This window comes from Callospermophilus lateralis, chromosome 18 (genome assembly GCF_048772815.1).
Source record: "Callospermophilus lateralis isolate mCalLat2 chromosome 18, mCalLat2.hap1, whole genome shotgun sequence".
In the NCBI taxonomy this organism is placed as follows: Eukaryota; Metazoa; Chordata; class Mammalia; order Rodentia; family Sciuridae; genus Callospermophilus; species Callospermophilus lateralis.
This window is the reverse complement of record NC_135322.1, coordinates 60231153-60256855: the sequence shown is the minus strand read 5'-3', so window position 1 is coordinate 60256855 and position 25703 is coordinate 60231153. Positions and strand designations below refer to the sequence as shown.

At 46.8% G+C, this 25703-nt stretch overlaps 1 protein-coding gene across 1 annotated transcript in view; it reads right to left on the bottom strand.

Moving 5' to 3' along the window:
- Positions 1–24517, bottom strand: part of Gan (gigaxonin) — a 383888-nt gene extending 359371 nt beyond the window's left edge. Inside the window, exon 1 of the mRNA XM_076837793.2 lies at positions 24513–24517. The gene's annotated coding sequence lies outside the window, so the exon portion shown is untranslated. The remainder of the gene's footprint in view (positions 1–24512) is intronic.
- Positions 24518–25703: the final 1186 nt, after the last annotated feature.

The following is a 25703-nucleotide window of genomic DNA, read 5'->3' as shown; positions in this document are numbered from 1 at the left end:
TAAGATGTTATTCATACCATTAGTATGCATTTCACATCCCACTTAAATGCCAATGATTCTTAAATTTGGTCTCTTAATGTTGTCCCAGAGTTTTTGTATATTCTGTTCATCATTATTTGTTTTCTTTTCTTTAATATTATCTGAATGCTCAAGGCTAGACACTTTGCCTTCCAGTTTTTATATTTATTGGACTACTCTACTAAAGTGACTTAAAAATTGTTTTGGTTATAGTTGGACACAATACCTTTAATTAATAAATTTATTTTTATGTCGTGCTGAGGATTGAACCCAGTGCCTCACATGAGCTAGGCAAGTGCTCTACCACTGAGTTACAACCCCAGACCTTAAAGTAACTTTCAGTTGTTCATTTATTTGTGTCTTTCATTTCCAAGATTTCTGTTTGATTCTTTTAAAATGTCTCTATCTCCTTATTGAACTTCTCATTCATGTTTTGCACAACTTTCTCAATTTATTCCATTGTTTTTCTTTTGAATTCTTAATCTGATACTTGATTCACTTCCATATCTTTAGAGGCAGTTGCTGGTGAATTAAGAACTTTAGGAGGCACTGTGTTACCTTGTTTTTTCATATTTCTTTTATTCCTGTGCTGAGTTTTATGTATCAGTTGGGATAGATTTCTATTCCACTCTTATCTATGAACTCTTTTAAGGCACAGGTTCTCTTGTTAAAGTGTCCCCCGATGATATATATATATATATATTATATATATTTTATTATTTTTTTATTGGTTATTCAAAACATTACAAAGATTGCAGAATCACATCGGTTACACATCCACATTTTTACATAATGCCATAATAGTAACTGTTGTATTCTGCTACCTTTCCTATCCTCTACTATCCCCCCTCCCCTCCCCTCCCATCTTCTCTCTCTACCCCATCTACTGTAATTCATTTCTCTCCTTATTTTTTCCCATTCCCCTCACAACCTCTTATATGTAATTTTGTATAACAATGAGGGTCTTCTTCCATTTCTATGCAATTTCCCTTTTCTCTATATTGAGACCCCTCCTAAGTGTGGTATCTACATGCTTTGTGTTGATTCTCCTTGTTTTTGGTGTAGGAGTGGATGCCCTTGAAGGGACCTTAAGAGCCCTCCCAACCACTTCTAACTGGGGTCTGGTCATTAGGTTTTTGTTTGTTTGTTTGTTTTATTGTTATTGTTTTTGTCCATTCTATTCTTTGTATTAAGGTATTGCTGAAATTTGAGTTTGTGAGATAAGTTATACTGCCTCTTGGCTGTGTTTAGTTCATCAACAGATTCTCTACCTATGAACTTGCAGTTCCTATAGATCCCCAGAACCTCTCAGAAAACAGAGAAACAAACCATAGCAACAACTGGAGAAACCATATGAAGCTTTAAAATAAGTACCCAGTGCTTCTGACATCTACAACACTAATCACCTTAAGAACAGGAATGGTGGGGTTAGCAATTGCCAAAAGCAAAAGCAATAAATATCTGTGAGCTAGGTCTGGCATTAAAGTAAACAGCAGGTATCAACTCTGCTATCCATAGTACCAATAACTGCAACAACACAACTGGGGGGGGGACAGGAGTTGTATAAACCAAATGATCCTAAAACATGGTAAAAATTATTTATTAAAGAAAAATAAAATGTAATAGAAGGAAAAGAATGTTTAGAATGTTCAAAGTGTAAACAGAATGCAGAAGAGATGTAGCATGTGATGGCTGTATAGAAGGAGGAAAAAAAATCAATTAAAAAAACAACAAAAAAGTAAAGGCAGGGAACAAGAGTGGGAGAATAAAGGAAAGAAAAAAAGGAACAAACAAAAATAGACAAACAAAATCCTAACCCTCAAAAGACAAGGAAAAATAACAATCATAAAAAATCAAAAAATGGGGAAGAAAAAAAGTCTATACATCCATGAACTAATCACCACAGTAAGAAGACCACATGTGAATACACATGCACACATACACACATACACATACACACAAGGAAAAAAGATTCATGATTAAAAATGGAAGAATCGTCTCCCTTGAGGTTGTCAGAACTACTGACAAAGATGGGTGGTCACTATCTGTGCTTGGCTATCCTTTCCATATATTCTTGGGCAATGGAGAGAGCAGGGAGGGGGGCGTGCACAAGTGTGATGTGTGTTTATAACTCCTTTCTCTTTTTGTGTTGCTCACTGAACTGCCAGTTGGAGTAGCCTAAAACTGAAACTATTGAAATAACTTTCAACTTCCCTTCTCACCTGTATATGGTAGGATGGAATTTGAAGTACTGTTGATTGGAATTTTATCCAGACAGACTGGATTGATGCAGTCCCAGAGTGGAGCTCCATTGCCTGGACCTTAGGTCTAATAAGATCTTAGGGACTTTGTTGGTATCTCTTCTGGAGATATTAGATCAACACATCCCCAAAATTAGGTAGATGTGGGTTTCTGCTGGGAATCTGGATCTCAGGTGCCTCCCAAGAATTCTGCTTATGGGGCATGGAAACTGCCACACTCTGCTGCCCAAGAATACTTACTTCCCTGGCTTAGTCTCTGAGTGTATTCATACCCACCTGTTCAGTGTTCTGACCATCTTCAGCTAGTCACCTGAGCTGCCAGACTCAAAAGGAAGTGAGTTGGACTCCTCTCCTTATCTCTGACTTGTACACTCCTGGGTGCGTGTTTCTCTCATGTTCTGCTAAGCACACCCTAGTCCCCACATGGTAGTCACTTGCTGGGACAGTATGGCAATATTTGCTTTGATCTCCTGTTCCCACAGCAGCAAGCTGCAATGTGGCCTCCTCAATGTTCTTCTTCCTCAATTTTTTACTTGCCTTTTGAGAATCTGAAAGCACAGGTTTCAAATACCAGTTTTCTGTGTAGCCTCTGGATCAGCTAAGTTCTGATTGCTTTTCTGATCTACAGGTTTTTCCATATCAAATTTGTCTGTTGGTTTCTCTCTCTCTGTGTTTTCTTTCCCCCTCTGTGGTGAACCAGCACTGCTGCTGCCACCACAATCACTGTGGCTCCAATTTACTCTCCTTGCTCTTTGTTCAATGCACTCAATTTTCTGAGTTTCTAAGAGACTCTGACTGACTGATATTGAATTTCAGTGAATTCCTTCCTTTACCCCACCTTGCTGAGAATCTGTGCTTCTGCTGCTACAGAGCACATGGAAACACAGCCTTGCTCTAACCTGCCATCTTGAATATATCATCTATTTTTTTTGTACTGCCTCATAGAACAAATTCCTATCTCAGCTTGTAATTATGAATTTATCTCTATGTTTTTTTTTTATTAATTTCCATCACCACCACTCGACTATAGCCTCCAGGAGAGCAAGGGTCATGTTTGTTTTGTTAATATGGTATCCTCAGAGCATAGTTCTTGATAAGTATTTATTAAATGCATGGATGGATAGATGAGTGGATAGATTGGTGGATGGGCTGGGTGATGAGTAGATAAACTAATGTATGGAAAGTTCCTTGACCAATTCTCTGAAACTGCAAGGCATGCATCACATAAATACATCGAGGAGGCCAACCTTGTTCACCTTATGGTGCCGTGGAATAACAAGGAGGCAGATCTTGAATTAAAGTCAACAGAGCCACCTGGAAAACTTTTGACTTCAGCATCCAAGATGGAAAACAAACACCAACCCAAGCTGTTGGGGGCTAAAGATGTCCAGATACTCCATGTGGAATTAACCCAACAGGTTGCCAAGGGTCAGCCTGTGGTCTGTTTAGATGGTCAAGTCTAAAAAGCTGGGCTCAGCTGATGTGGGGTCCTTTTTCAAGAGGGGCATAGATGGAAGAGGTGGGGAGATTCAAATGGACTTAAACCATTCCTTGGCATAAAAAGCTGCCACCTCAGACCAAGATATCCTGAATGTATTTCTTGAGCCCTGACATCTTAATTGCAAGTATCTAATCTTTTCTTTCTTGTAAAATGTCTTGTAGTCAGCATCTGCTAGGTCTTAAGGCAATTGTGGAATGTGGAAATTGTCCTCATTAATTGTTGTTCTCAACCTAATCTGAGTGAACTAAATTGGTAGTGTGACTTCCTGAGCCCCATCAGAATGGAGATCTGGTGGTACCCTTGGGTTCCCCAATGAGGGAGGAGGACAACTCAGGACCTCATGTTGGCAGATGCTATGGATGCAGAGTATACAAGCCCAAATACCTGTCAAATCCACAGCTTAAGATATGGATTTAAGTTGTTTTTTTAATACTCTAGACAAAAACAACACTTCACTTTTTTAAAATCTTTTTCTCTATGTATCGATTTCTTCAAAACTAGATTAAGCCAAAATGTTAAACCCCTTATAGAAGTAGCTAATTGCCCGTGTGTAGAAGTTTGATGGGACCAATGCATTGCAAGGAATCTGGAAACTAGGTACAAACAACAGAAGCCCAAACTGCATTCCCTTCCCCAGTGATCAGCTCCAGCTGGATATCCATCCTGCAGAAATCTCGACCTCAAAATGTCAAACATTGAACTCATCCTAGTCCCTGGTATCCTTCCCTTAGTGACAAATACCACTGATATATCTACTTGTTTTTTTTTTTGTTGTTGTTGGAAAATTATGAACAAGTTAAACTTTCCCTTCCCTTCACCTTCATCTGCAGTAGCTCACCAGGTCCTGCTGATTTGACCTCCTAAATGTCCTTCCAATCTGCCTCTCCCTCACCCAGCATCTCTAGCCTGGTGCAATGAATGTCAGATCCTCCTAACTAGTCTCCCTCCTGTCAGTATCACCCCTCCTCATTCTGGTCCTATCATAGGTCACAGTTGTTCTTCATTCTCTTGGGATAAAGGCCCTTCATGACCTTACCTTTGCCTGTTATCCAAGCCCCATCAGGAGGCCTTCCCTTCTGTGCAATCTAGGCTCCAACCACTATGACCCTCCTTCATATCTTCCAATACGTGGGCCACGCTCTGCCCTTTCCCTCAGCCCCACCCCCTCCATTCCCATTCCCTGTTTACTGGCTAATTCCCACTCACTCTTTAAGTCCAGTTAGACCTCACTTCTCAGTTCCCAAAGCTGGCACAGAGGGAGCTTCCTGTGCACCCTTTCTTTTTTTTTTTTTTGCAGAAGGGGGTTTATTGGGGATCCATTCCAACGCGCTGGGGCTCCCGGCCCACTCAAGAAGGGCAAGCAGCCAAGAGCCCCGAGCAGGGGTTGAGCAGCGCTTAAGTACACTTCTTGGGGAGGGCGGGGGCTTTGCATACATCAGAACAAATCAGCATGAGGCACGGGAAAATTGAACAACTACTCTGAGACATGATTAGTACATTCATTGGCGGGAACAGATTGGGCAGGGGTGATTGGTTATTCCTAAGCGGGGTACACATTCAAACTGATTGGTTCGGGCCCTGTATGCTCTAGGCTATGAATCAGCAAAATAGCCAGTAGGGCATTGTCTTAACCGCCTCAGGGTGTAGCAGAGGAATTTAACAATACCTGGTCCTTCACTTTTTAACTTCAATTTCTTTTACTCTTACATTCCCCACTCCTTTTTCCGACTACTTTTAATCTTAAAAGTGATAGATCATAATTATTGAGGGGTCTCATTTTCCATTTCTGCCAGTGGAGCATATTGCTGCCTGATTACCATGAGTTTCACTTGTCCTATCTGAGCCTGGAGGAAAGAAACTATGCGGTTAAGCACACAGGGACCCACAGTCAGTAACAGCATAAGAATGATCAAGGGTCCGGCTAGGGCTGATAGGAGTGTAGTTAACCAGGGGGACTGGGCAAACCAAGACTCAAACCACCCTTGTTGAGTTTCCCTTTCTCTTTGGCGCTCTTCAAGGCATTTTTAAAAAATTTACTCATAGATTTTTTTTACAACTCCAGTATGGTCAGTATAAAAACAACATTCTTCCCTTAGTGCTACACAGAGGCCTCCTTCCCTCATAAAGAGAAGATTTAACCCTCGCCTGTTCTGCAAAACAACCTCAGAGAGAGAGGTTAAAGATTCTTGCAAGGCTGTGATAGAAGTCTCTAATGTTTTCAAGTCCTGATCTATCGCTGTTTCTAACTGGGCCATTTGTTGTGACCCCCGGATCATAGCAGCTGCTCCCGTACCTACTCCTGCAGCAGCTCCTATCCCCAACAGTATGGCTAGAGTGAGGGACACTGGTTCCCGGCAGAAACGGGTTATTTGTCCCCCTACTAGACCTTCAAATGATTCTGCATCATGAAAAAGCACCCTGGGGAGTATTTGTACCATTACACAATCGTTTACAGAGCTGTCAAACACCTGGACTGAAATGCAAGGAGTTAATCCTGAGTCACACGCCCACCAGGTTCCTTTCTTAGGGACTAGAAAGCCCTGCGTGACATTGATTTCTCCTATCTGGGTGCATATGTGCTGTTTACTTTTGGGTGGGGACCCTAGACATAAACCTGTCCCGGTTACTTCTGGGAGAGTTAACTTTGGATTTTTGCCCCAACTACAGGTGGAACTCTGCATCTTCACGGCATAAGTCCCATTAACTGCTATTCCTTCATAATAAGGGGGCGCGGCAGAGAGGCATAGCCAGCAGGATTGGGTGAGGTCTGGCTGTGTGGAGTTCAGTACTGCGAAGGTTCCTTTAATTAATTCCCAGGGGGAGGAGTCAGCTGTACTCTGGACTGGGGAAGTAGACAAAGACGGAAACCGGGAGGATTGAGATAGAAGAGGGGTTCTGGTAGTTCTAAGCAAAGGGGGTTTGGGATGCTGAATTCCTGGCTTGAGGGGACTGGGCCCTATTGTTGTGGGATTTTCTTCCTGCTTAAGTCGGATGGTGAACCAGAGACCAAAGTCATAAGTGGGGCCGTAAACATAGAACCGCATTCCCCAGGTATTTCCTGTAAGCCATGTCATCCTGAGGTAGCCCCTTGCTTTGGAGGTGAAAGTTATATTGAGGGGGTTACACAGACTATTTTTTTCCACAGCGAGTGTTCGACACTCGGCTAGTTAAACAGTTCCTGGGGTGTATCCAGGTGTCATTTCGCCCTACCTGAATCATGCTGTCTGGGGAGTTTGGTTTCCACCATGCAGCTCCCTGTGCACCCTTTCAATGGCTTCTTGGTTGGCATCGGTCTTTACTGCAAAGTGTCTCCTTGTTGTTGTAGCTTCATTGTCTAGCATACATATTAGGTGCTTAATAAATGTTTGCATATTGATAGGGTGGTCCAAAATAAGAGAGAGATTAGCTTGGCATAAAGGGGCCTATGTAGACCTTGTGGAGCTCTAGGGTGTGTTAGTGAGAAACCCGGACTTTCTAGGCAGTGAGATAGTTGGCAATTCTAATTTTCTCCCTTTCTCTCTTCCTCCTCCCAGTCCCTTTTCCCCCTCCTCCTTCACTGTCCTCCTCCCATGGCCTCCTTTGGCTTTCTAAAACTTCTACAGTCAATGTATATTTATTTTATAATAATATATCTGTTTTTTCAAACTACTTGCTATACACCCTGTATCACCAAGTTCTGACACAGAGGCCTGGGTGCTGTTCCTGAAGGCCCAGCAGCAGCCCTTTACGCTGGGGGTGTTACCTTTGCTTCATCCCAGCATTCCAAGGAGTTTTAGCCAAATAAGATAGATGTACATGAATAAAATGGCCAAAAGGTATCTAAAAGTCTAAAGTAGGCAAAATAGCAAATGTCATTTAAGAGGAAACAAAGGAGCTAAATGCTACGCACAATGGAAGAATGGGTGAATTTCAACAAATACTTGTTCGTATATGGAATTAAGGTGGATGCGTCCTTGGAGGTGTGTGCTGAATACACTGGAGATGGAGGGAGGGAGGCCCCCCTCGAGTGCTGTCCTGCGTGTTGTGTACCCCGCGAGGGCCTCACTGTGCTCCCACCCTCCCCACAGAATGGCACATCCCCTCTGAGGGAAAGCCTTCTTCCCCTGGTGGGTCATCTGGCAGCGAGGTGGGTTCTCAGACAGGACGCGAGGGCTAGAGGTTTAATTTCGGGTTGAGAGGAAGAGGATCCTGTCCTATCGCTAGGTCTTGTTCTTTGGGTCTGAAATGTGGAGGAAACTGTTTCTGCTCTGCTTCTGCCCCGGCCAACTCGTTCTCCATGCAGCTGTCTGTTCTGGCCCCGAAGCTGCACAAGGCATCCCCTCAAACTCAGAGTGCCCAGCAAGCGTTTTCAAGGTTATTCTCCCGGGGGGGGGGGGAACTGCAGGACGCATCAGGGGTGGCACCTCTGTCTCTGAATGTGTGGGGCCTCAGCTGGGACAGGCTGGGGGCCAGGGTACTCTGAGGGCTCCTTGACTCAGTTGTCCAGTGGTCACAGTTGGCTTTTGCCTGGGACTTCAGCTCCACTCCATGTGGTCTCCCTGCCTGCACGCATCTGGGCTCCCTCACGGCACGAGGGCCAGCATCCCCACAGCAAGCATCCTCAGAGAAACCCTTCTGGTGCCCTCTCCTTAGGAGTCACATAGCACTGGTACCTCTGGGAGAGCAGTCCCTGCCAATGCCCTGACTCAAAAGGGTGGGAGCGTAACACCTTGGGGGGGGGGCATGCATGGCACACTCTGACAGCATGTAGATCTTGTGGTCAATTGGGAACTCCCCTGCTCAAAGGTTCCAGTGACATCTCATTGTGCACTTGGGGTAAAATCCCCAAACCACGCCATATGGCCTGGCCCCCTTCTCCCCATATGGCCTGGCCCCTCTGGCCTACTCTCTGGGGCATAGCACTGGCAGGTCCTGTACCAGCCGGGCACTTTGTATACCCTCCCCCCGGCCTGCTACCACCTTTGTAAGGCTGGCTTCTGCCCCCTTCAAGTATGAGATTACAGGGCACACCTTCAAAGAGGTCCTCCCTGACTACCCTAAATGGACTTGGATTTTCTCTATCACCACTTCTTCTTCATTTCCTTTATTAGCCTTATTCCACTTTGGGATTAGTATTGATTTCTTAAAATAAGACCTATGCTTACTTTATTCAAAATGTGTCTCTGTTGCGTGGCACAGTGGCTGGCACAGTATATTTGCCCTAGAAAGAAGTGTTCAAGTCAGTGCTGAACAGTGCCCACCTCAGCAAGTCTGGCTGGGAACTGAGTCCAGGGCTGGCCCCCACCCAGTGGTCACATTTGCAGTTGGTCCCTGTGCTGAGTCCCCTTCTGCTCTCCCCTAGAATTTGCAAACTTGATCTTATGCTCAACCTTGACATGTCTGTGCTCCAGGGCGGTAGAGAGGTGGCTCCCCATCAAGGCTAGGAGGGTGTCAAGTGGGAAACCGCAGCCCCTTGTGGCCAGCAGGATGGCAGTGGTGACCGACCTTGGGAAACATCTGAGAACCAGAGCTTGGAGATCCAGCTGCCCTTCCCTGTGTGGGGATTCGTTGAGGTGTGACTCACGTTTCTGTCCTCAGGGATTCTGGGTTTTACTGGGGTCAGTGGAGGTTGCTTTTTATTACAGTTGGCAGTTTGGGGAAAGACCCCAACACACAAATACGCTGACGTTGAGCTGTTGTGTCATGTAGAAAATGTAGCAAATATTCAAAACGTGACTTTTAGGTAGCTGTCACCGGGTGTATTGAGTTAGGGCAACTGTTGCTTATCTTTGGTTTCTAACATCCATTAATAAAACCCACAAAATGATGCTCTGACCTCTTTGTTAATTGTCTTCCCCTCACTCACTCTGCCCCACTGTGATGGTGAATCTTATGTGTTTCCGCTTCTCTGGAGAACCTTGAGATACCCATGGTCCTGCCTCTGTCCCTTACTGGGAGTAGTTTTGATGACTCTGTCTAATACTGGCATTCAAGAATTCTTTGGCCCTAGTTAATTAGTGTTGGAGAGGAATTGTGCAAAAGAGAGAAAAGGGCTGGGCATGTCATGCAGAGAATCAGGTAATCTTAAATTGGAAGCAACTCTCTCTTGTTACAAGAGAGCTCAGGCTCGTTCAGAGCAGTCCCTTTAACCTATTGCATGCAAAGGCAAACCCAAAGATATGGAAACTGGCTGGGGCCCCAGTGCTGGCCAGGTTCTGCAGTCCAGCTTCCCCAGGATGCTCTTCTGGTCGGGCCTATGCTGGGCAGGGAGGGGAAGACCCAGCTCTGTGTGCATCTGTGTCCTGAGCTTCCTTTTCCCAGGCTGGCATCTGAGAGGCTGCACTCATGTTACTGCTTACATGTGGAGATGAAGCTCGCTTTGGGGTTCCAGGCCCAGGAGGTCTCAGATCATAGGTAGAAAATGTGCCTGATGGTTGAGTGCAGGTGACAGGAGGACTGAACTGTGTACTAGCTCTGCTGGGAGAATCTCAGTGCCCATTGCTGAAGTTCAGGGTCAGGTAGAGCTTCAAAACAGGCTGTAGATACCACTGCTTTAAGATTTCCCCTTCTCTTTTGTCTAAATGCTGGGGGAAGAATAGCTCTGGAAATGAGAAGGAAAAGTGGAGTATTTCTTTCTGAGACTGGAAGCAGGTACCAAAGTCCACTTGGGTTATATATAGAGAGGAACGTTTAGATAGAGTGCTTCCAAAAGTGGGTGATGGCATATTAATTCCAAAAGGACACTGTCAAGCTTGAGGACATTGTCAAGCTTCTCCGTGGGTAATGAAAGGAAAAGATAAATCCTGGGTAAACACCAAAAATAGGCTAAAAAGTTTGAGAGGCATGAAAGGATGCCTAGAAATGTGGCTGATCGACATGTTCCTACTTCTTGAAATCTTATCCTGAATTCTGTTCATTGTAGTGAGATTTTTGTTTTGATTGAAAAACTAGAAGTCTAGCACTCATTTTGATACCTTCCGACTCCTTCACGTCTCTTCCCTTCCACTCCAACATACCCCTTTATTTTCTGTGACCTTGAACTTGCCCTTGTTGCCAAAAGGGTCAGTCAAGAAAGGCATGTTTAGTTTTCTTAAGTGGGTGTCCATATAATGTACATGAAGATTTACCTGAGAGGAAAATACCACCTCAAACAAAGGCAGTAGATACAATCTGAAAGACTAGAAGCAGTTTTGCTTTGATGCTTTGTTTTTCTTTATTTGGAGGAATAAAATAAAATTTAGTGGAATAGAAAATTTAGGATAAAATACTAAAACTATCTCCGAGGTCCTTTCAACCAAGGTTTCCCCAAGTTGACCCATATATAGAACTTGATAAAATACAAGTGCATGGATTTTACCCTGGAGAGTCTGACTTAGCAGCACCTAGATGAGGCCCAGGGATCTGTTGTTGTAAAAACTCTCAGCTGATCTGGCTGTGTGCCTGCTGGGTGTGGTTTACATCATCGACTATCGTCCAGGTGGCACACCCACCTGAGGGCAGTGTGCACTGCAGGAAGAGGAGCCAGGAGAGGAGCCACAGCTGCCCTGTACAATAGTCCTGTGGACCCTTGTCCATGGAATGTCAGGAGTAGCCCAGGTGGAAACCAGCTCCATGAGAAAGGGCAGATGAACAGGAGTTCTGTGATGGTGGAACTCTGTGATGGTGATGGACTAGGGGGAACTCATGTAGCTGACAACACAGTACTCTGGTAGTCTGCGAGGGTGTTTCCATAAAAGGTTAGCATTGGGATCAGGAGGATGATTAAAGAAGATCAACCCTCACCAGTATGGGAGAGCATCATCGGCTCCGTGAGGGCTGAGTAGAACGGAAAGGCAAGCTCTCTCCCTTCTTGATCTGGGACATTCGTCTTCTCCCGCCCGTGGACATCAGAGTCCCTGGTTATCGGGCCTTTGGACTTCAGGACTTGCACCTGCTCCCTTCTGTGTTCATTTCTCAGGGCTTTGGCCTCAGATGTCGTTAGCCCACTGACTCTCCTGGGCTCCCTCTGCCAGCAGTGCCCTTGGGACTTCCTGGACCCCATGATCATTTATTGTGCGCCTATTGCCACAACAAATCTCTGCTCATCTATCTACATGTTCTACTGATTGTGTCTCTAGAGAACCCTGACAAAAGTAGGTGCCACGTGGGAAGTGGGGCTGGTGGGTTGCCCAGGTCAAGGTGACCAATAGGCAGGTAGAGACAGGAATCTGGAGCTTTGAGAGTCTTGAGCTCATGGAGGAGGATGACACATGAAGAAATGACAGCAGGGTAGGATCAGCTACGCGTGTGGGAGGGGCTGCAGGTATAAGAAAAGACAGGGGCAAAGGCCACATGCAAATGAAATTCCACATCTCAAACTGGGCCCTAGAGAAGTCACATGGGGACCAAGGAACAGAATTTCCTTAGTGACTTTTAAGGGGAAGCCTCCAAGCTTTCAGGAAGAAGAAACCAAAGAGTCAAAAAGGTTTCGAGTGACCTGCCCATGAGCTCAGACCACCTGCGTAGTAAGGAGAACAGGTGAGGAAAGAGGAGAGACTGGGGTATTTAGATGAGGTCGAAAGAGGGTTGCTTTAGTTTTAGGGGGAAGCTCAGCTAGTTTATAGGCAGAGCACAAGGACAGGAAGACATCACGGATGTGGATGAGATAGAGTAATCGAGGACAGTATTTTGAGGAGGGTGTGCTTATGAGTTCTAGCAGGAAGCAATCCAATTCAGATTGGGTTGACATTTTAATAAGAAGAACATTCCTAGAAGCAAGGTTAGAGTTGACCAACAAGGGATGTTGAGGCACCCAGAGCCTCGCAGCTACTGGAGGCTGAGGCCAACCATGGGCTTGAAAAGGCAAGAAGAAGGATTGGGGTGCTTGGACCCCACACACGCTGGGGAGGACTGAGATGAGGTGTGGTCAGAAGGATTGTGGCCCCAGGACACTGGTTCAGTAAGGGGGCCCTGGAGTGCCACCCAGGGTCGACTGGGGAGGAGCAGGACAGAGGGTGAAGAATGGGGTGCAAGGACAGACTGAAGAAGAATAGATGCTAACATCTGGAAGTCAGGAGATTTTTCTGGAAAGCTACATGCCCTCTGCCATGGTGAGCGTGAAGAGCAAAGGGACTAGTGGATGATGAACGTACCATGACGTGAAATTATCTTCATGGGGACGCACTTGGTTTGGGCAAGGTCAGAGGAAAGGGGACCAAAGCTGGAGAGAAGCTGAAGTGAGAGGTCCAGGCACAGCCTGCTTCAGTCTGGAGTGGACCCCTGCTTCAGTCTGGAGTGGCATCGTTCCTGAGTTTTGTTGGGGCTTGTCTTTCTTCCAATCTCAGGTCAGGTGTTTGGGTGGGGTCCCGATGCTCTTCCTCCAGGGAGGGGCCATGACATCCTGTTATGGCTGGATGTGAGGTGTCCCCCCAAAAGCTCACATGTGAGACAAGGCAAGAAGGTTTGGAGGAGACATGATTGGGTTGTGAGAGACTTAACCCAGTCAGTGGGCTAATCCCCTCATAGGGATTAACTGAGGGGTAACTGAAGTGGTGGGGTGTGGCTGGAGGGGGTGGGAACTGGGGCCATGGCTCTGGGGTATATATCTGTATCTGGAAAGTGGAGACCTCTCTCTCTGCTTCCTGACACCATGTGAGCTCTTCCCTCTGCCACACTCCTCCGCCATGATGTTCTTCCTCACCTCTGAAACCACGAGTCCTCAAATAAAGGTTTCCTCCTCTACAATTGTTCTTGTCGGAACTTTTAGTCACAGCAGCAAAATGGCAGCGTCACTATCCTTCTGGTCAGATGATTGGTTGGTGAACATGTGACTCAAATTAGCCCAATCAGAAGAGAATTTGTTTTTTTTTTTTTTTTTTTTTGCTGGACTTGACCTGGGGGATGTGAGGAGAACCCACGTGAGGTGTAGCCAACAAAGCGGAGAGAAAGTAGAGAAAAGCTGGTGACACTGTTCAAGCCCCAGAATTCCCCATGTTTCAGTCGGCCACAGACCTGCTCTTCTCTGTCTCGGGTTGAAGTGTTTCCTCTGTGCTTAACCAATTTGAGTTAAGGTCTTTGCTTGGGACCCACCCTGCCCCTTGTGGGCCTCCTTTGATCCCATTGTGCATTGAACATTTGCTTGCCTGTGGCTTTAACACCTGTGTAATTTATCAAAGAGGCCTGTAGACACAGGTGACGGGTCATTGATGACAGGTTTTCTGAGAAGCAAAACTGTACCCAAAATAGGATACTTTGTATTTTTTTCCATTTGAAATTCTTCATTGTCAAGTCACACAGTGAGGTTTTGACCCCTGCATTTGTAGGGGCATGACATTGCAACAAAGACCCATGAAGCAATTTCCCTTTTGGGGGGCTAAGTAAATATAGAACTAGTCATTGCCAGAAACCAATGTGCTAGATAAATGTTCTTTATCAGAGAATAATTTTACTTATAATAAGTAAGAGAATGATTTTACTGATAATCATACCAAACTAACTAGCATTTTAAAGTCTTTTATTCTTTCCAAATTTTATGGATCTGGGAATGGGAGTGCCACAGGTTAAATTAGGTCACTCATTCTCTCCAGCTAATGAAGATCAGAGATGGAATTGGGACCTGGGTCTCTGATTTCAAAATTCTCCAGAGTTCCCATCGTGTCGCATGGCAGAATAGGAACATCCGGGGCGGTTTGGATCTCAGTGTCCATTTCTTACTGTGTTGCCACCGCCATCTGCATAACTTCCGTGGACCACTGCCTAAGGGCATAGGAAACCCAGAGTACCCTTAAGGGGCAGTGCTTTAAAGAGTGAAGAGGTTGCCAACCTGGTCGTCCCCCTTCGTCTCTCATGATGGCCCCTCACCACAGGCTCTTTGTTTCACCCTTGTCAGCGCCAACCCATTCTCCACAGGGCACAGGAGTGAAAGGAACAGTTGGATTATGTCCCTTTTCTACCTAAGCCCATCTTCTGGGTGCTATGTATGGTCTCCCCCGACCTCTCTTTTCTCTAGTGCTAGAACTTACATGTCTCTTGCTCATCTTTGATCTCTGCCTGCATTTGTCCTTTCCCAGATCTCTCCAGTATCATTACCCTTTTAGTCCCAGAGCCTGTTCCCTTACCTGGGATGCTTTAACCCTTCTTTTCTCTGTCCCCAGCATTCGGCCCCTTTCACCTAATTTATCCTGCCCACTCTTCCAAATCGGCTTTCTCAGTTCATCAGAAGAGTTCCCTAATTATCCGTCCCAGTAGTGTTCTCTTCGTTTTTCTTTTCTATGCAGGATCTACCAGTTGTAATGATACCTTTGTCCGGCCATTGACCTTGCTCTAACTAGTCCAGGAACTTCCCCGAGGACAGGGAACATGTATGCTGGCTGCCTCTAGTAAATTCTGGGTGCCTTATATCCTGAGTTTCTTCACCTCTTCTCCTTCCTAAGAGCACCATGCGTTCCTTTGTGGGATCCACTGCACCCTGTGGTGTAAGAAATAGGAGATTTGAGGGTTGCAGACAGTGTAGCCTTGTCCTTGCTGTGAGGGCCAGTACTGTGGTGGACAGTGACACGTCCCTAAGCTAGTCATGCATGCTAGTTTCCAGCCGTGCTGGTTGGCCATCTCAGAGGCACCTTCAGACCTATGTTGGATGGTTGAGGAAGTGTCTTCTAATCTGCCGAAAGCCATCTTGCTCCCATAAAGGTAGTTTTCATGAGGACCAAGTGGGTGTGCAAAAGAAGGTGTCACTGTGAGCACTGCAGAGAAGCCAAGGCGGGGGATTCTTACCTGTAAATGAGGCGACATTAAAGATACTGCCCCAATGCAAAGCCTTCAAAGTTGGGTGGAGACGTTTTCTGTAGGCAAAGGACTATCACTCTTGTTCTTTCTCTTTGGCTGCCTCTCCCTTGTGCAATCTTTATTCACCTTTATTGACGGTGTCCTAATGGGGAATTCTTCATTCTTTTCATGTCCACACCTTTGCAATGGCTTTGTTATGGTTGGAGAGTATTTCTACACCTCTCAAGCATGTGACTTACTTTGGCCATGATCTAGGTGGGATCTCATACACCTATTTGCTCTCTTGTTCTTCTGCCCTGAATAGCCAGAGAGTTCAAGGAGGGAGGTGAGCGAATGTGAAGCAGAATTGCCTCAGCAGAGCTCCGCCTAGATCAGCCAAACTTCAGTGCACCTGTGGACACATGTGTTAATAAATGATACGATTCTAAGCCACTGAGTTTTTAAAAATTTGACCATTATCTTTATTTTAGCAAAATTCCAATTGCCTCAGAATGAGATATCAGTATAGTGATAGATAAAGAAAGACACCATGTCTTGGGTACCTGTCTCTGAGTCGGCTGCTCCATATGAATGTGTTCTCAAAAGGCCACGCTCTCTCCCAGGATTCCTTATCCTCTCCCATCACCCATTCTTTCAACACTTTATTTAAATGTACTTCTCTATCCAGGGCCAATTGCTGTGTAACAAGACAGGTACCCAAGACAGGGTGTCTTTCTTTATCCATTTTATAAATGTATATGGTAATTAAGGTAAGCCACTGAGCTTTGGGATATTGAGGTGATTTGTTACACAGCAATAGCTAACTGATACAATCCTCAGTGAAGGTGGTTCCCACTGGGCATTGTTGCTTCTGCTGGTGCACTGTGGTTTGTGGCCATCTGTGTGTTCCTAACTTTCTATCACCTTTGATCATGTAAGACTGCTTATGTCCAACTTCCAAAGTGCTTTCTCTTGAATGCAAGTCCTTCAACTTGTGGTCATTACCTCCTCTCCCATGCAAGCTAAAAATCTGTCTCCAAATTCTGATCAAGGAGACAGTCACCATGGCAACCCCCTCCATCTGCCTGCTCTCTCTCTTGTCTTCAAACTCTAACTTCCATCATCCTCTTTCACAGAAAAAAATACATAAATAAAAACAAGAAGATTAAAGCCTGCTTACGTTGATAGGTATGCAGACTCATGCAAACACCTGACTCTAGGCATCAACAGCCTTCCAGTTTGAAAAACAGCCAGGCTCTGTGTGCCAGTTCAGGTCTCTAAAAGCAGACACCAACACAGGATTAAGACAAGCCCAAGATTTACGGAGGGACTTGACTGTAAAGCAGATAAAGAGGGGGGAAGCAGAAAGAGATGGGACAAGGCTTAGGATGAGATTCAAACCTGACACCTGTGAAAGCAGAGTGGGGAGGAAGGGGGACTGGGCAAGAAGAGCCTCAGACCACAGCACAGGCTGATGGGGAGCCCTCAGGCCAGGGCCAACCCTTAGAGGAGTCCACATCCTGTGGGGTGGGGCTGTCACTGTGCTGTGCTGTCACAGGGTGTAGCAGCCTCGGGAGGCAGTGCCAGCTGTGTCCTGCAGGCAGACCTGAGCGGTGTGCTTTCATGGCTGCCATACTCTACATTCCAGATTGGCCCTGGATAGAGAAAGACATTTAAATAAAGTGTTGAAAGAACGGGTGATGGGAGAGGAGAAGGAATCCTGGGAGAGAGCGTGGCCTTTTGAGAACACATTCATATGGAGCAGACATATGGAGCAGCCGACTCAGAGACAGGTACCCAAGACAAGGTGTCTTTCTTTATCTAAATCTGGAATGCTAACCAGATGGCTTTGGAGCGGTCCACAGATTCTGTGGCTGTTCACTACAATGGTGTTGGTTATCAAAGATTACATGGTAGCAAAATAGGAGCGTGGGAATCATTCCTGTACTTCCCCCCCTGAAATCAAAAGAGGAAGGTGCACAAAGTTCTCAAGACCTGCTAATAGAGCCCATCTCCAGGCATGGAGAGAGGGCTCAGGCCTTCTCAACAAGCAGGGCCTGCCAGGGCTAGGAGAATGTTCCAGAGATCCTGCCCTTGCCCTTCTACCAACTCTGTTCTCCAGGCTTCCCCATCTTTTTATGGCCAGCACTAGGTGCCAATGTCCTCTGGTGACTCATCAGGCTTGGCCCAGTGCCTTATATCCTGAGTTTCTGGGGTCCATATCCTGGGGTCCATCAGGAGAACTGAAGGAGTCGTCAAGTACTCCCTCCGTCCTTCTCTGGCCTCCCCTGTGTGGTCACCTTGCATCTCTGTGACAGGGTTATCAGGGCTGACTCTGCACAGCCCTCCTGGTGGCTTTCCTAATTGGCCTGCGTTCCTCCTCCCAGGGTGGTGGGTAGGCCTTGTGCTCTGTACCTGCCCTTTGTGTAAGCAAACCCTCCTCTGCTTATCTGACTCAGGTGTGTCCTCACGGATGTCTGGGATGTGGCTTCTCTGGGGGCCAACATTACATGGACTTAGTTCATGCTGGCGGCTTAAACAACCAAAGTGATTTCTCATAGTTCTGAAGGCTGGGAACTGCAAGATCAAGGTGCTGACTGATTTGGCTCCTGGTGAGGGCTCTCCTTTTGGCTGTTATTACTATGTCTTCACATGGTAGAAAGATGGGGAGGTGGGGAGAGAGAGAGAAAGAGAGAGAGGGAGAATGTGAATGAACAAGCAAGCTTTCTGTTGTCTCTTCCCTTTTTTTTTAATTTTAAATATTTATTTTTCAGTTGTAGTTGGACACAATACCTTTATTTTCTTTATTTTTATGTAGTGCCGAGGATCGAACCCAGGGCCTTGCACTAGGTGAGCGCTCTACCGCTGAGCCACAGCCCAGCCCCTCTGTTGTCCCTTCTTCCAAGGGCATTAATCCAAGCATGAAGATCACCACCTCCCCATTACCTGATCTCAACCTCATTTCTTTCTAAAGACCATTTCTTTAAATACCATCGTATTGGGGGTCAGAGATTCAACACATGAATTTGGGGCAGGGGGATGTGATTCAATTCAGCCCACAACAGACATATACAAATTATTCCACCAACATTTTCAAAGATACAACAATATCCACAATGGAAACACAGGGTGCCCCTTACCTGGGGTCAGGTGGGTTAGAACAGGCTTCCCGGAGGGCGGCAGGATGGTGTGCTCTGAAGCTAAGCTCCAGGGGAGCAGGGGCACACAGAAAGCCCTGAGGCGGGAATGGCTTGGGTTGTGCCAGGAACCCAGGGAATGCTGCGGGTGGGGACAGGAGTCCAGTGACAGTGGTGGGCAGAAGGATAGAGAGGAAGCTCTGCAGGTGGGCGGGGCCATCAGAGCCTGCTCCCAGGAGATGGAGGAGCCTCTGCCTGGGAATAGAAGCTCCGCCCTTCAAATCCCCTGGCGCAGAGCCCTCCTGGGAGAGGCCATCTCCATGGGCCGTGCCTTGTCCCATCTCCTCAGAGTCCTCATTTGAGGCTCATTGAAGTTGTTTTTCAGCTCACGTTCGAGTTGTTCATATAAATCTGTCAGTCTCTCCTCTCTAAAGAATAGGATTCAGGGTGGGAATGGTGGTCACAAAGGGCCAAAGGGTACCAGGTTTCATTTATGCAGGATAAGTCAATCGGGGGGTCTAAACAGCAGCATGGTGGATATGGTGAAGACACTGTATTGCATTCTTGAAAATGGCCAAGAGAGTAGATCTTGAATGTTTTTAACACACAAAAATTGTAACTGTGAGAGGTGATGTGATGATTAGTTTGTTTATGGTGATGTTCACAATGTATATGTGTACGTATCCACCTTAAACATGGGCTCTAATTGTATTTCATAAGGAAGGGGGGGAAAGAAATCAGGGAAGAAAAGAAAAAAGTACACATTATGAGACAGAGGGAGAGAGGGAGGGAGACAAAGAATAAGTTTCAGTCCAAGGTCATCTGCAGATCTTGATAAGGTCATGGCTGAGCCAAGGGAAAAGTCCCCAGGTTTATACTACTCAACGAAGGCTGGGCTGCTGCCTTCTGCCCTCCTCTTCCTCTGGACTGCAGGGCGGCTGGGAGGACTAACACTCTGTGAAACTTAGGGCAAGAGGGTCCAAACGGTTCAGAGGCAGAACCAACCTAAGACACAGAGGGCTGGTTGTTAAAGATTCCCAGATGCCAGGGCACACGGGACAGAGGGCCCATGGCAGGACAGGGTGGAATCTCATTTATTGGATCCATTATCTGAATTAGGAACAGTGTGAAATTATGGCCACTAGATAGACATAAAAGATAAGAATGTTTGCAATCTCCCTTGCTCCTGCTTGTCAGCGTTACAGGCATTGTGAGGACCTCTCCTATTTCCTCATCTTTCAGAATCATTTAATTAAATTTAATTAGTTCTCTGGACCCCAGAAAAGGAAGAAGGCGGCATTTACCGCGTGCTAGGCACTTCATTAGGCATTTTAATCCTGGGAGCCATATGCCGCAGTGCAGTTTCTCATTTCGACCTCCAGCAGCCCTACAGAGAAGGTAGTTTCCACATTCTATATGCTGACACTTGGCAAGACTGGGTACCTAACTGTAGTCCCTTAGCTAGAGCTAATGCATCCATCTGTCCATTTGTCTATCCACCTATTCACCTATTGATTGATGGACCAATCATCCATCCACCCACTAACCATCAGCAATTACTTATTTTTAAAAAATGTTTATTTTTTTTGGTGCAGATGGACACAACACAATGCATTTTATTTTTATGTGGTGCTGAGGATCGAACCCGGGTCCCGCCCGTGCTAGGCAGGCGCTCTACCACTGAGCCACAATCCCAGCCCCCAGCAATTACTTATCGTTCACCTTTCACGTGCCCTGTGCAGAGTACTAGAGCACCATCGAGGCCGGAGAATCTCGGTGTTCTGCCCTCAGGGAGCTCACAGTCTGCTGCGGTGGGTGCGCAGACCTCTCTGGCTTCCTTGGGTGGCCGTCTCAATGAACTTCTTATTTATCGTCCCACTGTAGTCAAGGTTCCCGTCCCAGTTGTGATCTGGACTTGGGTAGCGGGAGGAACTTGGGGATTCTCCGTGGCACTTGGCTGCCTTCAGCCCTCTACCGGGAATGTGCTTAAGGGTGAGCAGCTGTCTCAGGTGTCTGAGACTGAGGGGTCTCCTGGGTTGCAGTGGTTCTCAGTGGTGGTGGTCGGGGTGATCTTTCTTGATCCTTCTTCCAAGGGAGACTTGGCAGTATCTAGAGACATGTTGGATTGGCAGCTGGTGTGGGTAGAGGCCAAGAACACTGCTAAACATCCGGCCGTGTTCAGGACAGCCCACCCCAAGAATTATGCAGTCTGAAATGTCAGTTGTGCCAAAGCTGAGAAACCCAGCCTACTTGGTAGGGGAATGGTTCTAGGGCAAGAGCAGGCGTAAACTGGTAGGTGGGTTGAGCTGGACCAAAATGGGAAGTGAGCGCTGCGTGGCCGCAGGCAGCAGACCCCACGTGTCTACCATCGTGGCTCCCCTGTCGTTGCTTTCCGGGTTTGCTTGGTCTTTGGAGTCACCTGGGGTATTCGTTAGCAATCGCATTTCCAGGACCCACTCCAGTCCTGCTGTGTCAGACTCTCCAGGAGCGGAGACTGGGAAAACATACTGTTGTCCCTGGGGTACGCTGAGTCACCAACGAGGTTGCTCAGAGGCGAGGAGGCCGAGGATTCTGTGGGGCCTGACACTGGCCACTTGGTGGTGGCTCCCCCACACTGTGGGACCGGGCGGAAGGTGTGCTTGTATGCTGGTCAGGCACTCATGGTCTTGCCTGTGGGTCACTCCAGCTGTGGGAGCCCGACTGGCCGGCTGTGCTCTGGAGTCAGCCTGAGCAGGTAGTCATGCTTTGAGGGATCTTTGAGGTCGTGTAGGGACCTCCGTGCTGCCCTTGGAGAAGTGAAGGCCCCAAGATCGGGTCCAGTGATGGTTGGTCTTGGAGGGAGGGAAAGGACCAGGCCAGGACTCAGACTTTGAGAACTCTGGGGCTGTGACATTTTCTATGAGTGTGCATCCTCTCTCTAGAGCTGAGAGCGGAGGGCCTGCAGGCAGGGAAGCGGGAAGCCTCCTTTTGCAGGACTTGCTGGATTCTCCCTGCTACCGGAGCAGGAAACTGGTCTCTCTTGTCTGTTTTTGTTTATATCTTTCATGTTCCACAAAAGACTTTGAATCAGCTTACAACCCCCTCACCCCCCACACACGGATAACATGGTAAAATGTACACAGGAACTCAAAAAAAAAAAAAATCAAACTCGGAGGGATTATATATAGAATGAGGAATCAACCTCAGATTTGATATTGAACATCCTGCCATCAAACCAAAAAGGGAGATGCTGTTAACTGCACAGTTTTTGAGAGTTACGTCATTTCTACAGGGGCAACTGGAAACAGGATAATCTCTCACATGGGCCTTCATGTACTAAAAATGTGTAGAGCAGTCTTTTTCAACCACTATGCACTGCTATGATAAGTCACACCAGACTATTTCTTATAACAACACAACAAAAGCCAAGAGCATTTATGTAGGGAGCCATGACTTTAGAGATAAGGAAAGTTTCGTGGCAGCCCCAGTACTTGGGAAGGGTCTATAGAATATTTTATTCTTTATGTAAACAAGATATTTTAATTCTTGGACAGATGACTCAGTGATTGTGCTTCCAGAAATATATCCTAAGAAAATAGTCATGGGCAAAAATTCACATCCCAAAGCATTCAGTGGGCATTAATCAATCCATTGCACACATATAGTTGGGCATTTCTACAGTGACAGGCGATATTCTAGGCAGTGGTGATCTGAAAGGACATAGAGTGGTGGCGTTGGCACCGTCATAAACACAGCTGCGTTTGAGTGGGAGTAGCTGTACTCATACCTGCACTAGTAAAAGTCCAAGCATCCAAGAGTACAGAAGTGATAGCTCGATAACTGGAATGGTCAAAGCGGAGAGCTAATGCAGCTCATGGTTGGCAAACCAACTTGGAGGAAGATGTGTGCAGGCACACAGGCAGGATGGTGTTGGCTTTGAGGGCTCAGTAGGCATCACAGAATGATCTACAGAAGGAATGTAGGGTGGCCAGGTGAAGTGGATTGAAAGTTGTGCTGTTGATGCCCTGCCCATGGGCCGACAGCACCCCATTGCCATACCCATGACTCGCCACCAAAGGGCCTGTGGTGGCCCGTGCATAGAGGTCAGGCTACAGGGGCTGAAGAGGTACTAACTGCAGGAGCAGCATTCAGCCAGTGAGGAGCTGGGGAATAACTACCCTGGCTTCCTCACCTCTTAACTGGGGAAACTCTAATGCGTGTTCATGTTCTCTTGGACACTTGGATGCTCTTCTTGCCTCCCACATTTCCAGCCCCCCAACTCAGTTCTGGGGTCTTACTGTGTAGCCAAATGCAGGTCTGTGAGAACGGGCAGCTTTTCATACAGAAGCTGCCACTGCAGACCCCCTTGCAATGATGGCCTTGGGTGAACACAGACTTGGGCCAGGGGCTTGAGAAGGGCATGGCATTGGTGTGAGATATGGAAAGGGAGAGTAGAACCAGCTAGGTAGGGCAGGGAATCCTCTGACCTCTACTGGTGGACAGATAGGAGCCATTCCACTGGTTTGTACACTGAGAGGGTAAGATTCTGGCTGGAGTCCGATAGAGGTGGGTTTGAAACCCGGAGCCCTTTGACCTTGGCTAGTTTAATAAGTCCCTTGCCTCTTGGGATGGAAAGTACATAGATTGGTTGGCACTGAACTTGACATGCCATAATATAGATGTAGCAATTATAATATTGGTATGTGTGTGTCTCTATCCAAAATAAATTTTTTTTTTTTAGTTTATAGCCTAGAAAACATGGCTGGCTCTTGCTCCAAAGTGTGTATCTACAGGGAGATAAGATCTATGAATACAGGAAAAAGATTTATTTTCTTAAAAAATGTTTTTCAATATTGAAAATTTCAAACGCATCAAATACACACAAGGGTAGAAGGAATAATATAATGAACCCTCAACTACCCCTCACCCAGCTTCAGCAGTTTTCGGTACCTTGCCAGTCTCATTTTACCTATCCACCCCCCTGTCTTTTCTGGAGTGTTTTGAAGCAAATTCCAGGCAACAAGTCATTTCAGCTGTGACCTTCAGTTCACATTGTGACGGATGCAGCCTCATTCTTCTTCATGCAGGGCCATCAACACTGTCCTGCCTTGGGCCATGGGATCATCTGTGTCCCTTCCCATGGCCCTGGGCATCGAGGTCCGACCCCTCCCCAGGATTCTTCTTCCTCCCAGGGCTGGGCTGAAGCGCTGGTTTACGGTTGGGTCTCATTTACACCCAGGTGCCTGCTGCTGTCTCTCCTCTCATCTGGCATAATTCATGCTGAGCGCCTGTCTCATCTCAGGGAAGGCGCTGCTGCCTCCACATTTCACAATAAATACCTTCTTAAATGGCCTGGCGCTCCGCTCCTTTCTCATTTCCAAGGAGGCTTTCGACTGATGACCTGAAGAATTGCTACCCTCTGACTGACAGGAGGTGCAGTAACGCAGCCTCGCCTGTCTCCCTTCTGGGAGCTGTGACTTCCGAGTGCCACCGGCTTGTTGGACAGAGTCATTTACCCCCAGCGACAGCCCGTTTTCCTCTGCCCGGCTAGGCTGCGGGCTGCCACTCAGCAAGTCAGCTCCGACCTGAGGAAGGGCCAACTCGCTGTATTTCTCTTGCAGTCAACGTGAAAAGCCTCCAAGGGAAAGTGAGTTAGAGCTCTCTGGGCCTGTGAATGCCCGGGCTGGGTTTGCAGGCAACGCTGAAAGGCACAGGTTAGTAAAGACCTTGAACTCCACGGCTGCAAAGGTTGTGAGAGAATTGTCAGCATTGTCTGTCGGCATGGAGGCCACAGCTGTTAGGGCAGTGATGTGCAGGTCTCCTTAGGCCCCTGCCTCCTTACTGTGTAAGCTGCCTTGCATCACATGACTCATGATAAAAGTACCCACATGCCACCTGATGTACGATTTGTATATAAATGTTGAGGTGCATACGACCGGAAGGCAGTTGATATTCTGTACACATCTTTTAGGTGCAGATCCCAAGTTACACCTGAAATGTTACATTATTCATACACTGGATTATGTGTCTACTAACTTGGTATTTGGGGAGGGTGTCTTTTTGAGGGAGGTATACTAGTAGCCTTGAAATTCCAGGTAACTCACTACAGTGACAAAGAGTTTTTCATTACTACAATGAAATACCTGAGGCAGGCTACTTTATAAAGAATAAGTTTATTTAGCTCCAAGAGTATGGCACAAGCATCAGATTGACCCTGGTGAGGACCTCACGGTGAATAGAGACCATAACAGAGGGATCACATCACCAGACTGGCAGCAAGAAAGCATGTCAGGGTTAGGCTTGCTCTTGAAGAACTAACTCAGGGTCTCATGAGAACTATCTGAGTTCCTTCTGAGGGCAGTGCCCCAATGACCCAAACCCTTCCCATTAGGCCCACCTCTTGGCATCACCACACTGAGGACCACACTTCCATCACATGAACCTTGTGCTGGAACCAAAGCAGACCATATCCAAGGTACAGCAGGGGATATTCATTTAACTGGACTTGGCCCCTGAGAGGGAGTCTGGAATTTATAAGGTAAAAAGACACTTATGTATGTTAGTCAGTTTCCCATGACTGTGACAAGATACCTGAGAAAATCATCCTAAAGGAGAAAAGACTTACTTTGGATCATGGTTTCAGAGATTTCAGTTTACGACTCTTTGGCTCCATTGTTTCTAGGCCTGTGGCAATGTAGGACATCACCATGGCAGGGAGAATGTTGTGGAGCAAAGCTGCTTACCCTATGGCAGCCAGGAAGGATGGGGGCAGGCCAGGGGACAAAATATAGTCTTCTAGGGCACACTCCCCAAACCTACCTCCTTCAACCTGGCCCATCTCCGAAGTTTCCACCACTTCCAGTGTGCCATCCAGTGATGAGTCCATCAGCGCGTCAGTCCACTGAGGACGTCAGAGCCCTGTGCTCCAGACACCTCCTGAAGGCCCACCTCTGAACAAGCTTCCAACACAGGAGATTTGGGAGAACATTTCAGATCCAGCCCAGAACTCTTGGGCCCCACTGAGTGCTTGTTTATCCAAAGCCCACTTCAAGGTACTGGCAAGGCCACGTTCTATCCAAAGCCCTT